Source organism: Acromyrmex echinatior, unplaced genomic scaffold, assembly GCF_024713525.1.
Source record: "Acromyrmex echinatior isolate Ae372 unplaced genomic scaffold, ASM2471352v2 Scaffold54, whole genome shotgun sequence".
In the NCBI taxonomy this organism is placed as follows: domain Eukaryota; kingdom Metazoa; phylum Arthropoda; class Insecta; order Hymenoptera; family Formicidae; genus Acromyrmex; species Acromyrmex echinatior.
Genome location: NW_028259087.1, coordinates 1 through 18527, shown reverse-complemented (window position 1 = coordinate 18527; position 18527 = coordinate 1). Strand labels below are relative to the sequence as shown.

The following is an 18527-nucleotide window of genomic DNA, read 5'->3' as shown; positions in this document are numbered from 1 at the left end:
ACAGTTTTTTAAGATTAATTTGGGGAATTTTGGGGGGATTATTACATTTTCAGATTAATTGCGTTAATGTCGACAACCATATCGACACGTAATTATTATTTCTGAAATTAATTCATTCGTTTGAATAATATATATATTAGTTCAACATCTTAATACTTAGACCGTAGTGGCGCTTCGGATTGTAATGTTATTTAATATAAACGGTCTTGTTTCCTATCTTATTGTTTATAAACGCGCGCTGAAATAATGCGTTACTCTCGATACATATCGGTTATTGCGAAAAATTATTGCTAAGGTCTCGGTAGTCTAAAGGCTCAGGACGCTCGCACGGAATGCAAGAGATCCGGGTTCGACTCCCGGCCGAGGCAATATTTTTTCGCAATAAGTTTATTACAGTTTTTTAAGATTAATTTGGGGAATTTTGGGGGGATTATTACATTTTCAGATTAATTGCGTTAATGTCGACAACCATATCGACACGTAATTATTATTTCTGAAATTAATTCATTCGTTTGAATAATATATATATTAGTTCAACATCTTAATACTTAGACCGTAGTGGCGCTTCGGATTGTAATGTTATCAAGTAATTAAATTATATGACATATTGATTATGATCGACTATGATCGAGTTTTTCTTATAAGAAGGAAGATATGCTTTGTTTTCACGATAAAATTCGTTTTTAACTTATATGTTGTCACTTCGGCTTCTGTTTTAACCTATTTCTACAGAAGTTCGTCATAATTACATCACAATTTGATGTGTTACGAACTTTATTGGAAAAGAAGATGCCATTGATTATGTGCCGAAGTCTACGCAAGTGTGAATGACCTTGCGCGTCTAGAACGGGCAACTCGTCATACTGACCTGTAAGGTGATGCAATACCCTACATAATACAACTGTATTTCTAAAGCTCGATTCCACAAATATAAGATTAACTTCAATGTGGTTTATGTTTTTCTCAATTCTAAAATTGGAAATTCTAAAATTGGAAAATAAAATAAATCTTACATTTATGGGATCGAGTCTAATACATGTTTTTGTCCCTGAGCTCAGATGATTATATAGGAAACGGAATAAAAATGTCGATAATTAATCAATCGAATTTCCTGCATGATCATATTACTTAGAGGGTATAAGCATCTTATACATTGGAAATAAAAACTTGTAATATCGACTTTGTATGGGTATTTCTTGCCTTGAAGAATGACTGCGGCATATTTGGAATATCATGCGCCCTTATGTACGAATGTTAGGGGTATTTGCCCTATGATATTTCGGGATTCGAACCCGTTACTTTTCTTTATTCTTCATACCATGGAGATTAACGGTTTCGGATCCCTGATTGGGCTCCGCGTTCGCCCATAACTTCGTTTTTCTGAATTGCTCTACTTTCGATAAGTATTCCTGTATCCTTATTTCTGTTGATACGGCGGGCTCCTTAGCTTGTTCTACGTGACTGTTCTACTTTCGAGCCGACGTGAATCATTTTATCTTACAGTTAACGCTAATGGTCAAATAACTAACCATACTTGTAATCTTCGCTAGTACAGGGTGGGCCATCTATTGGTACGTTTTTGAATTTCGTCGTATGGCAACACCGAACGAGCTACAGACCCGAAATTTTGACAGTTTATTAGTCATACCGTCCGCGGCACGAAACAACATGTTTTCTCTTGAAGAGCGTTTTGAAATTTTAAAAACTTATTTTCAAAGTCAGCTGTGTCGCCGAAACTGTACGAATTTTGAAAAGAAATATGGGTCGTGATAGAGCACCCACCGAAGGAGCTATACGCAAATTGGTGAGGAAAGTTCACACGTGAGAAAGGGATGTTAGTGGATGACATTATATTACGACTGTTTTGAGTGAAATTGGCGCCGAGGTAGTCCAAAATGTCATTAATAATTGGGGTGACCGAATGGCATACTGTAAGGCCAGTAGAGGGAGCCACATGAACGAAATCGTTTTTCATTCTTGACGCGGATACTTTTAGCTTCACAACAAAAAAAAAATTAATAAAAAATATCAATGTATGCTCATTTGATCGCATTTTTAAAAACGTACCAATAGATGGCCCACCCTGTATATGCAGTGACGCGGTGCCAATTATCCAAATAAAAAGTAACAAAAATACATCAAGAAAAACGAACGAAACTATCAAAATCGAAGGAAATTAATACTCATTTAACAATGATTGCTTCAGATGGATATCGTCGCCCCTTCCGACTGATCAATTTCTTAATCATTATCCCTGCTTCTGTACTATCGAGGTGTGATGGGTATATTATGTAATTACAATGCTAATTTCTAAGTAACTACTGAACTAATGGTTATGACAAAAAGAAAAAATAATTATTCATACGCTTTCTCGCGCCTATCGCCTATTCGGCTTTTCATCTATACGGGGGTGTTTCCTCCGAAATTACCTCTTATGCATCATACCTGCTCCAGGCTAGTTCAGAGCATGCAATCAGACTCCGGTTGCAGAGTAAGATTTTTTAACGCGAAACGACATGGATTTACAATTTTCCACGCTAAATGAGGGCCACCTCAAAAAAACGGGTTGAGTTAGGTTTAGGTTTTTTTTTAACGCGAAACGACATGGACACTATAATTACATATAGTAGCAACAGTAGTTATCAATGTCGGTGGTCACGTGACTGTCAGCCATGTTGATGGTTTTATGCTGAATTTGAACGGCATCAAGAGATGTTGTAGTATTTCGCATATAAAGTATTTTTAAAATTCAGATAAATTTTATATATGATTTTAAATACACCACTGTATATATTAATATACGTCTATATTTTGTTCCTAATTTCAATATATTTCTAGAATGAACCAAATGAAATCATGAAACAGTATGAAATTTGTACATGATATTTGTAAGTCCACAATTTGTTGACAATTTCATATAGCATTATATTTAAAAATTTGGACATAAAACGTCTTTAAGATCTCTTTAAGACATCATAACATAAATTATTAAGACCTTTTATGCCCCAATTTTGGACATGTATCCAAATTTGTGCTTAGGATATGAGATAGGGATAAAGAAAACAATAAAAAATTGTATTTACTTAATTATTGTTATACGAGAATGATTTGATAAGTCTGATAAATCTTTATGAGATAGTACCACAATCCACTTGATGATATCACACCTGGAAAATAATTTGCATAACCTTTAACATTCCTTTCAATATCCTTAGGAAATCGAAAAAAACTTATTCTGTTTCTAGCCTTTCTAGCCCTTTTATTAACATTTTTGCATCTAGCAAAAGTACAAGAGATTCCACCTATTTTATTTATCTTAATATATGTAATTATACACAATATTAACTCAGTTCTCAATTGTAATTTATTGTGTTTCAATTGTCGTCGCCACAGTTTTAATGCTATGACAGAGTTCGCTATATTCTTGGTTTTACAGCCAACACATGCGCAGAATAAAACTGAATCCTTTGTTTGTTCGTATTGTTGCTACTGTATGCAGTTATACCAAACAATAAAGAGAAACAGGAGGGATTTGGTTCTAAACAAACGGACGAAAGTGACTATATATATAGCATAAAAAGTGGATGCTTAAGATGGCTTCTATGATGTACATCTGTCCACGGATTTAGCTACTCCCACTATTAATACTTACGTCCAGCGGACTCTCACGATTCTTTTCTTTCGTGGAGATCTGGAATTCGTTGAAATAAAAAGACAGCTGCGAATAACGCAGTGAATAAATAAATTGAATGTTATAACCTAGAGAAGATTACAAATTTTCTTTTCCCATATTAAAAACTAAAACGAAGAATCCAGTATCTCCTCGTAAATGTCGCTCAGAGATAAACTAAAAATCGACATGCACGTGCACGAGCGGCGGGACCAAAAGGACACCAAGTTTGTGCCGCTCGGACACTGTGGCTAAAATAATAATAAATATATCATTGGAAGCGTAAGACTGGCGCCAAGATACTTTTTAACGGTCAAGTCGCGGACGATTCTCACGAGTGATCACAAAATCTAAGAAGCGATATGCGATGTTCAGGGGTAGATTCTGAGCAATCTCGTACCGCTGCACATGCGCTTTCTTGATGCACTGCGCGTTTTTCCATAAATTTTAAGGTCATAAAATTTAGGAGAACACTTTTCCACACTACAGACTTCGGTCAACATCCTTTTCTTCCCCAGATCTTAACCAATCCGAGAACAAAGAAAAATCCTACTACTAGTTAATGAAACCTATTCCACCAATCCAAATTGGAATAATCAGAGGCGATTAGTATAAAAACCACGGTTCCGTGGCCCTCAGATTTTTCTCCGAGTTTTTGGAAAGTTATAGTCGGGACTTATGAAAAAGGCTTCATCCGATTCTCAAAGCCCTTTTTCTCCAGTAGTTAGTGCAAAACTATATCAACTTAAGACCAACAGCACTGTCTGATCGGGAAATTTTACGAAGCAGACCTGACGCCCAGCATCCGACAATTGACGGTACCTTCTCCAACGGTCTCTTGGGCATCTGATTCATCGTTATCGCCAAATAGTAAGTTTTGATTTCACTGGATAGTACACTGGATAGTCTCTCTTCCTTTTATGTGATTCCTCTTTAAAGACGACGAAATTTTTAGTGCATTCACGCAGTTTTTCTGCCCCTTGTCACCGGCACTTAGAGGGGATTCAACGACTTACCGCCCGTGTCCGCTCTAACATCGCGCAAAACTCTCGGGACCAATCTTCGCTAATTCAGCATCAGACATCGGTCCAAGAACAGACTTCAGTCGTTCAGTCCCTCGATTTTATCACCGCTATTAGAAATTTCTTACTTCCCTGACTCCGATCTGTCCCCAGACTTCTTCGATGACCTCTTCCCGTCCAGTCCTTCCGTTGTTTCACATCCAATATCACCCCCGATTGCGGAATTTCCCGTCTCGCATATCACCCTCTCAATTCCTCCTGTTCAATTTGACGCTTATTTATTTCCCCGTTAATTTCCTTCCTTTCCTCTTTCATAACGCCCATCAGTTGTTGGAATACATATCTTACTTTATTCTTTCCACTAGTGACCGAATGATAGTCTGCATCGCAGGATCTACTTGCCTATTTTCAGTCACCATACCATCCCTCATTCCTATTGATCCTCTTTCCTTCCAAACATATGACTCTACACAACTTTAATTTCCCCCTCCTCCTTTCAAATTCTCCTCACACAAAATAACATCAGTATTACACGTAACTTTCTTTCCACAAGCACACACATACACACACTCACACATACATAAATCCGTACGCTACACATTTCAGAATAGAGAACCAAAGGATTGTACTTTTATACTTAAGAAAAATGTTGCTTTTATAAATATTGTTTTATTATAGTACTATTAAACTAAACCCTCGTTTGTTAATTTGAAAAACTTCTCCTTGTATTTATTGTAAGCTCTCTCCCCGGTCACTTGGATTAAGTTTCATGACCGAAAGCCAGGGCATACGGACGTACAGGCACATCTGGCGTAAAGTGCGCTCTCCCGGCACATTGATCCAATTTGGGCCTTTTGAATTAAAAATACATCCAACTCGTGTGTCTGTTTAGCGAAGCACGAGTTGAGGTTTCCACTTCGTCCTCCATTCGACCCTCTGGCTCGTTCAGGAGCTTCAGGACGAAACGAAGTGCCTCCCGATTTGTGTTCGTCCTTCCCCACGGTCCGGAGCCTGAACCAAATTGGTCTAATAATTCGGTTCCTGTTGCGTTCATCCCCTCAGCTCCATACATGCGGAGCTTAGACGACCTTGCAAAAATAGATTGGTTAGACTTAGATTTTTTAACACGAAATGACATGGATTTACAACTTTCCACACAAAATAAGAGTTATTTTACCACAGCGCATGCTCGCAGTGCAGTATTTCGCGGCTGTGACATATTTCCTAACCTAAATAGTCGTCAACTTTAACATTTAATATCTCGGTCTGCGGAGCAGAACGACACTTTTTTCTGTCAGATTTTTTTATTTCGTGGAAAAATGCATCGATTTAGTATATTTTTATCAAAATTTAAGGGGGACGGGGTCTTTTGAATATTTACCAAAATAAATATTAAAACTTTTTTTTCTTGAAATGTATTTAAATAATAATATTTACAAATTAAGAAAATAACACGTACTAACAAATTTTCTTCTTTATTTTATATTTTTATCGTGGAGTATAGAGGATAGGAGATCAAAAATCGTGGTTAAAAGTTGTGATTTGAATTAGTTTGATCGAGATGTCGCTTTTGTTCCACAATACCGTTCTTCTATGCAGTTTGCATGATAGGTCATACCAATTTTACATGAAGAATGCTCCATTCTTCATGCAGTTTTAATAATTTACGTCTTCCTGGTACTATCAGAGTATGATGTCAAAAAATAATCTCCATTCTTAGGTTATGTGTATTCGATATTGTATGTGTGTATATGAGAGAAGTTTTGCGATTTGAACGCCGCCTACCGAGAACCACTAATATTAATTTAGAAACCTGATTTTGATCATCAACTGGATTTTTCAAAGCCTAATTCGGCCTCCTATTTTTTATATTCCATGATAATTTTATGTTCAAAATTTACTCCGAAATTCGAATATTCCAATGTTAGCCTGCGTTCGTAAACTTCACTCAGATAGTACAATAAATGCAGAAAGCCTTAAGCCATAATAAATTGACCAATCACAGTTGAAGAAAATTAATCGAATATAATTAAGTTTATGATAAAGTTGATTTCTTGCTACACATAATTTCTTATTACACACATAATTAGATCCGAGCTAACTGGTTAATTTTTGATGATTTTAGGTTTACTACATTCATTTTATTACACCTATTACACCCGGGCTTTGTTTATTTTTGTAATGTGTCTATCTATTGAATTACCAAATAGCGACTTTTCCTAAATGAAAATCATTACGAAAACATTTTCTCCAAATGATTTCTAATCAATTCCGTTCATAAAACATTAAATAAAATCGCTATCTACTAATTTGACAATTTTATGATAAAGTTTATTAATAACAAGAAAAATACTATTACTCAACAAATCAATGTTTACAAATGTTTAAATGCTTTTTCCAATTTTCCCCAAACGATTCTTAAATTTTACAAGACGGTATTCATAATCCGTTTCTTATTTCAAGATTGTCTTAGGCCGAAATCAGACTATGCATTGACAATTGAAATTAAAGATTAAAGATTAAAATTTCACAAATGAGGACAAAGAAATTTTGACTTCTTTTGTTCTGATTGGTCAAACTTCAATTTTTTAATCTTCAATCTCATTCTTCAATGCGTAATCTGATTCCGGCCTTAAGTAATATCTTAAAACGCTAATAAGGTCCTCTGATTGATTTTTTAACTTCTTAAGACTATACTTAAGATGGTCTTGAATATAAGATCTGACTATAAATACCGGCCATAGCATAAATAAATCAGAAATATTCAATTTGTTTGCTAACTTATCAGTGGTGCTTTTTCCTTGTATTAAAAATAAAGTAAAAGTGCCGGCCTCTCAACGTCTTTCATCTTCATTTATAGCTGCTGCAATTAGTAACATGTAAAGTATCATTAGAAAACATAAACTTACACGGGCCTAGTTTACATCGTGCACTTGATACAGGTACTAACTAGTAACTTTCTATTGAATGATCTAATTTCGGCGAACTTGTAAACATATACATATATATATGATATGTGTATTTAATTAATTATTTTGATGCATATTGTACAATTTAGTACATCATTCTTCGAAGATATCGTTGAAATTAAAATAATTTAATAGAAAGTTACTGTAGTTAGTACGTACAGAGAGAAACCTAAAAGAGGACATGACTTAAAATCTGTAATCACAAAATGCTGCCTGTTCTGAATAAGTGGATATAAACTACACAGCAACGTCCACTTTTCAAGGCTGGAGATGATATTTGGTTCATATAATCGTGCTACATATAATAAGATTATATGACCCAAATATCGATTTATCATCTCCAGCCTTGAAAAATAGATGATGTGAGAAAAGTGGACGTTGCTATGTATGTAGTTTACATCCACTTATTCAGAGGGCAGTAGTGCACGGCAGCATATGACAGTTCCGGCGGTAAGCGCCAATTATCTTTGTAATTTGATCGAATGATGCTGGCAGCGTAAAAGAGTAAGTAAGAGAATAGGTTAGAGAACTACCATATATGTTACGAACACAATATAAATAAATATTCTTTTAAACGGAAAGCCGCGAAGACTTTTTTCTTGTTGTGATTATTGCCTTTCCATTGCATTTTCCGTAGTGAATTTGCACTGTGGCTCGTAAGAAAAAAATCCTCACACGAAAGATGCCACAATTGGTGACCCCGACGTGATTCTAATTCACGCTACTCTACGCCTTGTGTAAAAACCTTTTTCGCATCTAACCAAAATGGCTTCGGGCAACGGAGAGGACGATTCCTCAGGGCAAAATTCAGACAACACCGAAAGAAACAACGCGCACATTTTTTCAGGGCGAATTGTCAAATTGCTACCCTTCTGAAAAGAGGAACCAGATCTCTGGTTCCTACAGGTTGAAGCAGCTTTTGGAATCACTGGTATCGTTCGAGATGAAATAAAATTTCAGTACATTATCACACACGCGGACCCGTTGTTCTTGTCGCATAACACAAGTCTTGTTCGTCACCCTGCGGCGGAAAATAAATACGATACACTCAAGTAACGAATCCTCGTAGCTTTCGCAGAATCAGAGAAGGTAAAACTTCGCAAACTATTGCAAGGCCAACACCTCGGTGAGTCCTAAATCAACGCATTTTTTACAAAAAATAAGAAATTTGGCTCCCATTCACGTCAGCGACTCAATAATAAAATCAATGTTTCTCGAGTAAATGCCGCATCAATTTCTAGTCGCATACTTAGATCAAGACGATCTTGGACGTTCTAGCCGTTTTAACCGACAAGCTAATCGAATTTTCGAATCCGTCGCGTCTGGCCGTGCAACAAGTTAATCAAGCAAGTTCCGATTCCTCAACTAACGATAATCTCGCCGATATTATAAAACATCTAGACAAAATCGAGACACACAAAGAAACATTAAAAGTCGCAGCGAATTCGCACGTTCGCGTTCGCGTTCAAGAAATAGCCAACCGAAAACTGATAAATATTTCTTTCATCGCAAGTTTGGGATGCGCGGAAGTGTACACATGTTCTTGGAAGCAACGGCTAAAGCATTGGAAAACTAGAACCCTCGCCCCGCACCGAGACGGTAGGAGGTGAGGATTCAAACTACCAAAATGTCACGTCGTCACGGACCGAAAGCAGCCTACACCTGCTCATAGACTCTGGTACAGACATCTTCATTCTACCAAAATCTTTCGCGTATAAGATAATCTCGCAAAATTTAAACTCTTCGCAGCGAACGGATCCGTTATCGACACCTTCGAAGAGAGACTTATACACTAAACTTAGGTTTACGCAGACCAATTAACTGGATGTTTACGGTAGCGGACATGCCACAACCCATCATTGGAGTGGATTTAATCTCACACTTTGATTTGCTCATTGATCTAAAAGGCAAAAAAATTATTTGATAAACACACTAATCTCTTTTCGCCTACAAATTATTCACATTCCCGTTCGCCTAGCATCTGAACTATCAACAAACAACACCATTATCGAGAACTGTTAAAAGAATTCAGTAATATCACGATGCCTCGGCATCTTAAGAGGGGAGCGGAGCACGGTGTTTTTCATCGCATCCTCATGACAGGACCACCCGTTGCACAACGCGCACGTCGATTGTCGCCTAAGAAACTACGATAGGCAAAAGCGGAATTCAAGTTCAGTTGATGACGCAGGGAATCTGTCAACCGTCAAAAAGTCAATGGGCGAGCCCATTACATAAGATCCCTAAAAAAGACGGTCAATGGAGACCATACGGCGATTACCGCCATCTTAACGCGGTCACTCATTCCGGATAGATATCGCCTATATTAGGATTTCTCTTATAGACTCCACGGATGTCGCATATTTTCAACGCTAACATATTTCCAGATCCCTGTGATCAGAAGATATTCCTAAAACCGTGATCACGCCATTCGGCTTATTTGAATTCAAAGTGATGACATTCCTATGCAATGTAGCCCAATCATTTCAGAGGCTCATGGACACCGTCCTGAGAAGCTTAGACTTTTCTTATATATACATCGATGACATATTAATATCTTCCCGCAGCGCAGAAGAACATTTTAAACATTTGAGACTGGTGTCTGGTTTGAAAGACTTTGGAAATTCGACATCACGATCAACCTAAACAAATGTGTTTTTGGAGTCACAGAAGTTTGCTATCTAGGCTACCTCATCTTCGAATCTGGCACTCGACCTCTATCGAATCGGGCCTTAGCAATTCAATAATTCCAGAGGTCGACAATGGTTATTGAACTTCGTTAATTTTTAGACGTCATCAATTTTTATCGTCAGTTCCTCAAAAATGTAGCAGCGATGCAAGCACCCTTGTACGCTCTCTTCACAGGATTCAAAAAGAATAGTAAAGCCAACATCGAGTAGTCACAAGAAGCTGAAGGAGCTTTTCAAGATTGCAAATCAGCTTTGTCTAGTGCTACACTTCTTCACCACCCGAAGGAAGACGCTATCCTCGCACTGTTATATGACGCTTCAGATGCAATGGGAGCCACTCTTGAGCAACTAATAATTATCACTGGGAGCCTCTAGGTTTCTTTTCTAAGAAATTCACTAAAACCCAGCAAAATTACAGCACATACGACCGGGAGCTACAAGCGATTTATACGGGATTAAAATTTTTCCAATATTTAGTCGAAGGCAAGAAGCTAGTAATCAAAACGGATCACAAACCCATCACCTTCGCATTCAGACAGAAATCCGAAAAAGCTTCTTCTCGTCAGCTTTGACAGCTTGATTTTATCAGTCAATGAACTACTCATATAGTTCACGTTTCAAGTACTGACAATATCATCACCGACGCGCTTTCTCGCATTAACATCAGCGTGCCAGTCATTATCTCTACAGACGAGTTAGCATCCGCTCAACGGAGGGACGATGAGTTGCCGAACCTGTTCCGTTCGCCGGAGAAGTTAGATTTACGCCGGATCAGAATTAATAATTCCGATGAATCGTTATTCTGTGACGTGTCCACTCCGGAGATACGATCTTATATTCCTCAAAGTTTACGAAAAGAAACGTATTTGACACGCATCATTTCTCGCATCCTAGTGGTCGTTCTACAAAGAAGATCATTCAGAAAAAATTTGTGTGGCCATCCATGACCAAAGATATTATGGATTACGTTTGTACCTGTCTAGCGTGTCAACGAAGCAAAATAAGCAAACGAAAATAAATACCACAAAAACACATCGAAGTACTCAGTTCGCTTACGTACACTTGGACATTGTCGGACCATTGCAGTCTCCATAGCAGTTTCAGGGATATCGATACATTCTGACAATGATCGATCGATTCACCCGATTTGGCTTGAGGCAGTTCCTCTTAACGATATTACTGCTGAAATCATCGCAGAAGCATTCTATTCGTAGTGGGTTTCACGTTTTGGAGCTCCAGCTACAATCACCACGGACTAAGGTTCACAATTTGAAGCTGTACTGTTCCAAGCATTAACACATTTAATTGGAGGCAAAAGGATTATCGCTTATTATCCATCAGCGAACAGCATGATTGAACATTAGCATAGATCCTTCAAAACGTCGATCATGTGCCACAATTCCAAACAATGGGTAGATGTCCTTCCTACTGTCCTTGGACTTCGTTCGAGTCTCAAAGAAGATATCAACGCCACAGCTGTGGAGTTAGTTTATGGCATGACGCTTCGTCTACCTGGTGAGTTTTTCATCGATTTACTTCCCGATCCCAAAATTTTCGTAGAAAAATTCCGCAAACACATGCATCAAGTACGTTCATCACCGGCCGCACATCACGATCGGAGAAAAATTTTTATCCACAAGACATTATACTCTTGGCTCATGTCTTTGTAAGAGATTCCGTTACGAAACCGCTACAACATCCTTATGAAGTCCTCTATCAGATCCTAGAACATCTGTCAGAGAGACTTCGCGCTACTTATCAAAAACGAAAGAGTAATAGTGAACGTCGAACGTTTGAAACCAACTTTCACCGAGGCTACAGCAGAAGAAGCCCCTTCCAGTCACATATTACCGCAAACGGGAGATCCTTCACAAGCGGCAGGCATGCAAAACAAAGAGCAACAGACAAAAGAGCAGCGTCGATCCACGGTCCCAACAACCATCTCAGAGAAACGGTTTTCAGTTCTTAAAATTTATCCAGGACCTCAAAGTAAAAGAAAAACCGTATCTTTCGCACTCCAACATTTTTTTTTATATATTGATTTATCACATACTTTTATAACGTCATTTGCAATTCTAATATTTATACGATTCTCAATCATACCAAGTGCAATACTATTTATTTTATAATTAAATACATAATGTCCTTTACATATTATTTTTTTTTTACAACTGTAACATAGTTACTCGGAGAGGAGTCCTATGGCGGCTCAGGTAGTAAGTTAACCAATTATCTTTGTAGTTTGATCGAATGAAGCTGGCGGCGTAAGAGAATAAGTAAGAGAATCGGTTAGAGACCTAGTATATATGTAACGAACACAGTATAAATAAATATTCTTTTAACCGGAAAGCGAAGACTTTTTCCTTGTTGTGACTATTGCCTCTTCGGCATTTTCCGTAGTTCGCACTGTGGCTCGTGAGAAAAAATCCTCACACGAAAGACGCCACAAGCATTTTGCGGTTACATGTTTTGGGCCGTCATGTCCTCTTTCAGGTTTCTCTTTGATACGTGTATCAAGTGCACGATGTAAACTAGTCAACAGCCCTCGATTGAATTGATGGTTCACACTGGATCTGATCTGCAATCAATCAGAAAACTTGATTTTGCTTCGTATTATCGATACGAAATAAAATTCTGCTTTCTGATTGGTTACAGAACGTCGTACGACGCACGTCGGATGCAGTGTGAATCCAGTAAATCACGGATACTATTAAAGATCGTCTACCTTGAGCAAATTTTTGACGGTATAAAAAGGGCCTTCAAAAGGGTCCGGTGGTAATTGAAGAACACTGACATTATCGACAATTGATATAAATTTATATTATATTATTTAAAGTAACATGATGATGTCTTGAACTCATTTGTCATTGTTGTGTGAATTCATGATATTACCACGTTGCTGTCATGATGGAATTAGAATTCCATCTGCCACGGAGATGCATAATGTTCATGAATGAGTAAAAGTAATTCCACGTAAAATGGCGTAGAATGGCTTACTTTGTTACAAACGGAAAAATTAAAATGTAAATATTGTACTTTGACATAGAAATACATATATACCACAGAAAACGATTTTTTCGTGCAATCACGTAACTTGTCGTAGATAGACATAATTATTTATGTACCCCTGTTCGATTGTAGAGTGTGAAAAATGTCTGCGTAGAAAAATGTAGAATGGAATACTTACAAAAAAATGAAAACCAATTTAGAGGCGTTCGGTATGGATTATTAATATATAATAAAGTATACCAACTTTCTGTATCGGCTCATATTAGCGTGTTTCAACTTTTATTTCATCACTTTTTTAATTTTACTAAATGTTCTCTTATTAGTAATAATACTAGTAAGCACTGTCTTAATGAAGATAAAACTTTAGTATTATATGATAAATATAGATATAATAATTAATTTGAATCGAAATTATTAAATAAATAAATTCAAATTTTGTATAAATTGTTTGCTTATTTTTTATGAATAGTTTAACAAAAATGCCATTACGAATACGTACAAATAACGAGTACAAATAATTCTCTAACAGTTTGTTGTTTTAAAAATCATTTTCGGGTATTGGGCATCTCGCTATTTAGGATATTAATTAATTTAATAATAGCAAACTATACATGTATTTGTATAATTTTATGTATATATATATATATATGTATGTGTATATATATATATATACATATATATATATATATATATATATATATATATATATATATATACTTTTCTATGATACAATACATGCATATATTTAGTAATAAATAGTAAATTTTGATTTTTATCGACTTAGATAATTTTATGAAAATGCTTTACAATCTTTTACAACAATGTTGTCGTAAATACATGAATTTAATTAAAAATATGTGGGCACAATGATTCGAGATAAGTCAAACGAGTATGTATTAGCGAGATTAATGATTAAAATTTTTTAAAGAAACAGAAAAATAAGAAATTGTTAAATGTTTTAAACATATAATAAATTTTTAAGTACAAAAACAATTCTTTAAAATACAACTAGTCTTGGGATCATCTCGAATAATTGGTACTCGAGACACTTTCGTATCCATACATATAAAAAATTATAATGATGCACGTATTTTATTATTATTAAATATAGGTACATATTATAAAAAAATGAATTGTTTATAAGTTATTTTATGTCAACATTATGCAGAATAAAATATAAAATGTCTCGTAAATTATTGGTTTCTTGATATACTATCTTAGTACTTTTACGTGCAGAATACTCAGAGGTATTATATTATATAAAAAAAATTATAGAATTCCATTAAAAAAGCGGAGGTGACCTTAAAATCATCGAAACGCCTCTATCATAAAAGAATGTTATAGTATACACTCTATACAACTTCAATAAATATATTATTACGTATTAAAAGTAGCAGTAAATATTTTAAGTGGACAGAGTTATTGTCCTATCCTGTACATATATATACATATGTGTGTATATATATATATACGTTTATTATATACTTTTATATTTTTATTTAAAAGAGGACATACCTTGCAGATAAAATTATATCCAAAGTAGTAATGTCCTAAACCAATTTCTACTTTTATCTGCTTTATTTGCAATATAAACTGCAAAATCTAATTTAAATAAATAATTAATAAGTGTTAAATATATATTAGGTGTTGGAATTAATTCGTAGCGTTTTTTTAATGAAAGAATGTTATTTATTTCACATGAGCATTAAAAAATACATTAATGAAAGTACTTCCCATCACTTTCTACTACTTTTGACCATCTTTCGGGCAGTGAATGAATACCGCGTCGGAAGAACTGTTCATCTTTAGATGAAATCCAGGAATCGAACCATTTTGTACAATCTTCGTAAGATGTGAACTTCTGCTCGCACAAGCTATGAGCTAATGATCGAAACAAGTGGTAGTCGCTAGGTGCAATATCAGGAGAATACGGCGGGTGCGGTAGCACTTCCCATTTAAGTGTTTCCAGGTATGTTTTTACCGGTTTTGCAACGTGTGGGCGAGCATTGTCGTGCAGCAAGATGACTTTATCGTGTCTTTCGAAGTATTCCGACCGTTTTTGCTTCAATGCACGGCTCAAGCGCATCAGTTGCCGTCGGTAGAGATCTCCAGTAACGGTTTCATGCGGTTTTAGCAGTTCGTAGTATATGACACCCTTCTGATCCCACCAAATACAGAGCAGGAGCTTTGAGCCATGGATATTGGGCTTTGCCACTGATGTTGATGGTTCGCCGGGCTTAACCCATGACTTTCTGCGCTTTAGATTGTCATAATGGATCCACTTTTCGTCACCGGTAACAATCCGATGCAAAAAACCTTTTCTTTTCTGCCGTTGAAGCAGCAGTTCGCACGTGAGAAAACGTCTCTCAATATCCCTTGGTTTCAATTCATATGGGACCCAATGTCCTTCCTTCTGGATCATGCCCAAACTTTTAAGACGTTTTCCTATTGTTGAGAAGTCAACTTCCAATGACGTAGATAATTCTTTAAGTGTTTGACATGAGTTTTCATTGAGCAGTGCCTGCAAATCGTTATCTTCAAATTTTTTCGGCTGACCAGGTCGCTCCTTGTCATCCAAGTCGAAATCACCAGCTTTAAAACGTGCAAACCACTTCCTACACGTTTGCTCAGCCAGAGCATGTTCACTATACACATCCACTAAAATACGATGAGCTTCAGCTGCACTTTTGTTCATATTAAAGTAATGAAGCAAAACTCCCCGCAAAAACACTTTATCTGGCACAAATTTTGACATATTCAATGAATTATACAGTATTGTTATTTATTATATGATTTCAAGAAAGGTTATGTACGGCAAATGACGTCCTATGATAGATGTTTACAATGTATACAGAACTATAGGTAACAACGAAATAGTGTACTGCTTGTGCCATCTCTTGTAAAACGCTACGAATAAATTCCAACACCTAATACTAACATTATTAACATTTCGGATACTCGCATAAATTTTATTAAACGGATAAGTAAACTTAAGACATTATTATAAAATATCCCCCGCAGGGGGTGGGATCATCTCGGATGCGATCCGGCATTCCTGGACGCATCTTGATATGATTCCACTACGGGTTTAGCGAACCCGCGGTGCCTGAGCTCTCTTCCCTTGCACCACTGGAAGAGATCGAGCGTCCGAGATTGCATCCGACCTCTTGGACGATGAGTTGGGCCCTCTATAAAAGGTCCCCCTGTCTCGCGGTAAAGGTGTGCGGCCACGAGATAAATGGGTGATGGGAGAATCATCCAACAGCGGCCAAGTGGGGAGCGCAAAGACGCTAGTAACTATGTGAGTATGTTTAACTCTAAACATTAAACAACAATGTATATACCAGGTGTACAAATATGAAATGCGGATTTTTTTTCAAAAAAAAAACACGTTAAATTCGGAAGAATGATAAAAAGTGGTTTATAAAGTATGCTCCATTGCTAGTTACACATTTTTCCCATCCTTCAGATAATTTGTGGATACCACGCCAATAAAAATCTTCCCCTTTTGCCGCGAACCATTCATCGAGCCATTTTTTCACATCTTCGTACGAACCAAAGTGCTGCTCAGCAAGTGCGTGACCCATCGATGCAAATAAGTGGTAATCGGAAGGAGCCAAGTCTGGTGAGTAAGTCGCATGGGCTAGCACTTCCCAGCTGAGTGCTTCCAACGCGAATCGGTTTTGCCGTATGCGATGGAGCATTGTCATGGAGAAAAATGATCTTGTGTTGCCTTTTTCGATATTCTGGTCGTTTTTCGAGTAGCAAACGGTTCAAATCGATCAATTGTTATTTGTAGCGTTTGGTATTAAGCGTTTCAGCAGGCTTTAACAGCTGATAATAGACCACACCCTTCTGGTCCCACCAAACACAGAGCATCGTCTTCCTGCCAAAGCGATTCGGATTTGCGATCGATGTGGATGGTGCGCCTGGATCTATTCATGATTTTTTACGCTTGGGATTCTCAAAATATATCCACTTTTCATTCCCAGTAACGATACGATGCAAGAACGACTTTCTTTTGTATCGTTCGAGTAAAATTTCACATATGTTTTTGCGCCTCTCCATCTGCCTCTCGTTCAACTCATGTGATATCCATCTGCCGACCTTTTGAATCTTTCGTAGGCAATTGGAAACAGCTTGTTGACTAACGCTTAATTGCTCTGTTTAATTGAGTTGTTTTTGTGTTTGTGAATCGTCTTCGTCCAACAATGCTTGCAATTTTACATCTTCGTACCTTTTTGGCGGTTTTCCGTGTTCCTTGTCTGCAACATCGAAATCACTACTTTTGAAACGCCGAAATCATCGTTCACACGTATCTTGCGATGGAGCATGTTTACCATAAGCTTCTCAAAGTAAACGGTATGATTCAGCAGCAGTTTTCTTCAAATGAAAACAAAAAATTAATGCTGTCCGCGAATGCTCTTTATTTGGCACAAATTTCGACATATTGAACACAGTAAAACAATATTATGCAAACACTTTTTCAATTTATCACTTATGCGCGTTTGACACTTGTTGATGGCACAACAAAATGGCATATACGTCAAATCTTTATACTACACACTGCAGTGGTGCACCATCTATTGTCTCAAATCCGCACTTCGTACTTGTACACCTGGTAGTGTACATAGAGTCACTTGACTTCTGTCTCATCGCCGGCAAAATTATACAACATGAATAGTTCAAATAAGGATACGATAAGACGGGAGTTCGGATCCCCGTCATGGTTTCCCGGGGATAGTGTCCGGGCGATTGACTCCTTCGGGGGAATCATGCCAGGAGCAAGTCGTGGGATTGCCGGCGGGCTCCGCGACCGATATAGTTACCGCTAAGGATAAACAGGCTGATTGGGGGATATGTGAAACACCCTCTGGTTCAATTACTAGGCTAAGTACGCTGAGAGCGGCGAAAACCTGCTGTCGTTTTGGAGAAGTTGCCTGATGCTCTATCTTGTGCAACTTCCGAAGCGGAGAATGTGCTAATAATTGGCAGTCAGGATACAGTGATGATGAGAAGGACGGCGCTGAGAAGTCTGTAATCGTCTCAAACGTGCGTATTCCGAGAGAGTTGCGGATACGAGTTGTGGACGGTGATATCCTTAATTCATCTGTCACCGCTGTTGAGACATCGGATGCCCCGATAATCATCGAGAGCTCGAAAGTGT

General features: G+C 37.2%; 1 pseudogene; it reads left to right on the top strand.

Annotated features, from left to right (window-relative positions):
- The first annotated feature begins 6111 nt into the window (after positions 1–6111).
- LOC147906391 (uncharacterized) lies at positions 6112–9812 on the top strand (annotated as a pseudogene).
- Positions 9813–18527: the final 8715 nt, after the last annotated feature.